Source organism: Sciurus carolinensis, chromosome 2 (assembly GCF_902686445.1).
Source record: "Sciurus carolinensis chromosome 2, mSciCar1.2, whole genome shotgun sequence".
NCBI classification, from domain to species: domain Eukaryota; kingdom Metazoa; phylum Chordata; class Mammalia; order Rodentia; family Sciuridae; genus Sciurus; species Sciurus carolinensis.
This window is the reverse complement of record NC_062214.1, coordinates 122,804,993-122,808,310: the sequence shown is the minus strand read 5'-3', so window position 1 is coordinate 122,808,310 and position 3,318 is coordinate 122,804,993. Positions and strand designations below refer to the sequence as shown.

The 3,318-nt window shown below is 66.2% G+C and overlaps 1 non-coding gene across 1 annotated transcript; it reads left to right on the top strand.

Annotated features, from left to right (window-relative positions):
- The first annotated feature begins 835 nt into the window (after positions 1–835).
- Trnay-gua (transfer RNA tyrosine (anticodon GUA)) lies at positions 836–929 on the top strand. The gene is made up of 2 exons: positions 836–872; positions 894–929. It is a non-coding gene; the product is annotated as a tRNA-Tyr (tRNA).
- Positions 930–3,318: the final 2,389 nt, after the last annotated feature.

Here is a 3,318-nt window from a genome sequence, read left to right as displayed (position 1 = left end):
GCGGCCGGCTGCCTCCCTGGGTCCTCTATCCCTGGTGCTGTGTCAGGGCCGGTGGCGGCGGAGCGGGCCAGAGGCCCCTTCCCCTAACGCTGTGTCGTCTCCGCCACACGTGGCACTGTGCGGGAGGTTCTGACCGCGCCAAGCATGGAGCGCTGGCGAGCGTGGTGTGCAGCGGGTCGTGGCCGCAGGGCATGGGCACGGGACACCGCGGGGACCAGGCACCGGCACTGGGGTCCTAGGGGCCAGGCTGCTAGGGACCGGTCGGGGCTCCCAGCGGACCCTGGCGAGCGGCTCGGGCTGCGCGCTAGGTGGCCATCCGCCTGCCGCTGCCCCATCTGCTTCTCTTGCTTTCCGCCCCGCCCGCCCGCCGGACGCAACCTTCCTGTGTGCCAGTCCCCACCGGGTCTCGGGGTCCTGCACCTCCCACGCCGCCTAGGCGCCACGCTCCTGGACTCTGCCCGGCAGAAAGGGGGAGGTAGCGGGGGTCGCGGAGGGGCAGGAGGCCAGGAGCCTAAGGACGCCAGAGCCCTGCGCCCTGCTGTGGGCATCTTGGAGGACTCCGCGGAGCCGGGTCCCGCCGCGTTCCAGGGCGTGCCAGGCAGACCCTCTGGACACGGGCGGCTCCCACGCCGCAAGGGGGTGTGCTGGGCCCTGCGGGCCTGGACTGAGCCGGTCTGGGCAGGGCAGGGCGGGGCGGGGCGGGGCGGGGCAGGGCTACCTCCAAGCAAAGGGAGACAGAGAGACGGGACCTCGCTCCCTCGGGCCTGGAGCCTCCCCGCGAGCTGGCCTCCCCCGTTTGCACAAAGCCAGAGGACCCAGCCCTGCCAGTGTGCACCCTTCGATAGCTCAGCTGGTAGAGCGGAGGACTGTAGACTGGACAGACAGCTGTGGACATCCTTAGGTCGCTGGTTCGATTCCGGCTCGAAGGACGTGCCCCACGCTTTTGCGCGCACGCACGCGCCCAGGCCCGCCTCACCTCAAGCCGGCCCGGCCGCAGCCCCACCTTCTGGGCCCAGAGCGGGAGAAGCCTCTGGGCACCACTCACCTCCCGCCGCCTGGGCTGCCCTGCCGGCTGCCGCCAGCGAACGCCACCGGCCGGCCCATCCTTCCCCGGCTGCGCGAGGTGGAAAAACGCGGTCCCCACCCATGCTTCCAGATGCTGCCAGAAGCCACCCACCACCCGTGTCTCCCCAAGCCGGACCCCCGTGCCCCGCTGCCTCCCGCCGTCCCTGGCACGCACCCGGGATCCTGCACTTTTAACCACAAGGCACTCCCACGGCGCCTCAGCGCCTGGGCCTCTGACGACACCGACACCCGGGCAGGCAGGCTTCCCTGCCACTCAGCCCTTCCCACCTCCTGCACCCGGGACTTGGCCCCTGAGAGTCACCGGCGCCCATGTGCGTGCTAAAGAATCACCATGCCACCCGGCCTGAGAACCCACGGCCCTCCCTCTCTGCTCCATGGGGGGGTGGGTGGGGGGGACCTCGAGTCAGGTGCCCCAATCTCCAGTCTGCCCCGCTCTGTCACTCTTTCATCTCCTTAAATTCCCACCAGCCCCTGCCACCTCTCCTTTCTTCTGTCAGTCTTGTCCATCGCCCCCCCCCCACCGCCACAGTCATTTTCTACCCCCCTCCCCCACACTCCTCCACCCCAGCCCATCACTCAGTTGCTGTCTTTGTCCCCCAATCTGACGCCTGTCCCGGTTCCCGTCTCTCTCTGCCTGTTTGTGTAGGAACGTGTAGTCGGATGAAGGAGGAAAATGTTCATGCCAGCTTGGTTAGGGGGCCATGGCATGTGCTCTGTTTGCCCTTTAGGCTTAAGAAGAGGGTGTGCCCCTCCTGTCCACATGCCACCAGCCTCACGTTTCCGTTTCCTGAACCTTGACACATATGAATGGAGATGCTGGAGGTCTCTGTGGTCCTGCTGCCTGAGCCAGCACAGCCCAGGTTCTGCTCCTCACCTCTGGAAGGTGGCAAAAGCCCGTGTTGCCCTTGTCCTGCCAGGGGTGAGCTGAGGCTGAGTGAGAAGGAGTGAGAGTAAAGGGAGATTGTCCCCCATGCCCGCCAAGAAGCCCACGGTGAGGGGGAGCTCATGGCTCAAAGGCCGGCAGCCAAGGGACCTTTGCCCTTGTCTTGCAAAGGGCACGGAATCTCACCCTCCTACTGAGACCACTGGTCTGGTGGGTCCTAGCAGCTTGGGACCTTGGGCGCCCAGATGGAAGTGAAGCCTGGCAAAAGAGGTGCTGGGGAGAAGCCAGAGAGTGTGCAGGGGGCGATGGGTGGGCTAGGGCCATCAGGAGGGGATGGGGCAGGGGTGCCCATGGGGAACACCAGAAGAGTGTGCCTTGGTCTCAGCCTGTCCCCTAGAAGGTATGTCCAGAGCCTGATGTGCACAGGGAACCAGTCACGGACAGGATGGTCAGTGGACCCTGCATGGGGAGGCGGGGGGCGGGGGTGTGCAGCTCTCTGAAACCTGGGGACCTGAGGGAAAGGGAAAGGGGAAGGGGAAGAGTCCTGGACCCCCATATCCCCTGGGCGCTTGAACGGTCTCATGGAGTGCATGGGGTGTGTGAGAGAGACAGAGCTTGGTGGGCAGGGCCGGGAGGGGGGGGGCTGGGGCGGGGGAGTGTGGTTTCTTCTGAGCCTGGAATGGGGTTTACCTGAAACTGAAGGGCTGGAGCGAGGGCTTTGTTCCCTTCGGAACATCCTTCGGAGCCCGGCACCCTTTGTGGGCACCCCACCGCCCAACACTGTGTGCCCACCTCTGAGCGAAAGGCATCGAGTGCCAGTGCCAGTACCCGTGCTAGGGTGAGCTGTGACACCTGCACTGCCTGGCAGGACCCAATAGTCATGTGGCCAGAGAGAGTCCCCCACTGGAGTGAGCCCATGTACAGAGGCCAGGCGGCAGGGTGCCAAGGTAGAAGGAAAGGCCTTCTGGGAATCACCCCTCACCTGGCCACTGGGTCCCGACATCTGGCTTTGTTGCTGGAGGGTAGAGCGGGGTGGTCCCTGGAGGCTGCTCTTGCTGCCCCGCCCCCCTCTGTGGCTGGCTGGGCAGCTGAGAGGCACTGGGTTTTGGGAAGTCCCTGGAGCCGGGCTCCTCCCTTCTCAGGGTGGGTGGGGGTTTGGTGTGGGGCTGGCAGTGCAGGGTTGGGGTTTCTCCCAGGGCGAAGGGACCTTGGAGGCTGGAGGCGCAGGCAGGCCCCGCCTGCCAGGGGCATGGCCACACTCGGGGTAGTGATGTTCCCCGGGGAGGTGCCAAGGCCTGGCCTCCCTGGGATCTAGGCTGGGCGGATGGGAGAGGGAGGCCCTTTGGGGT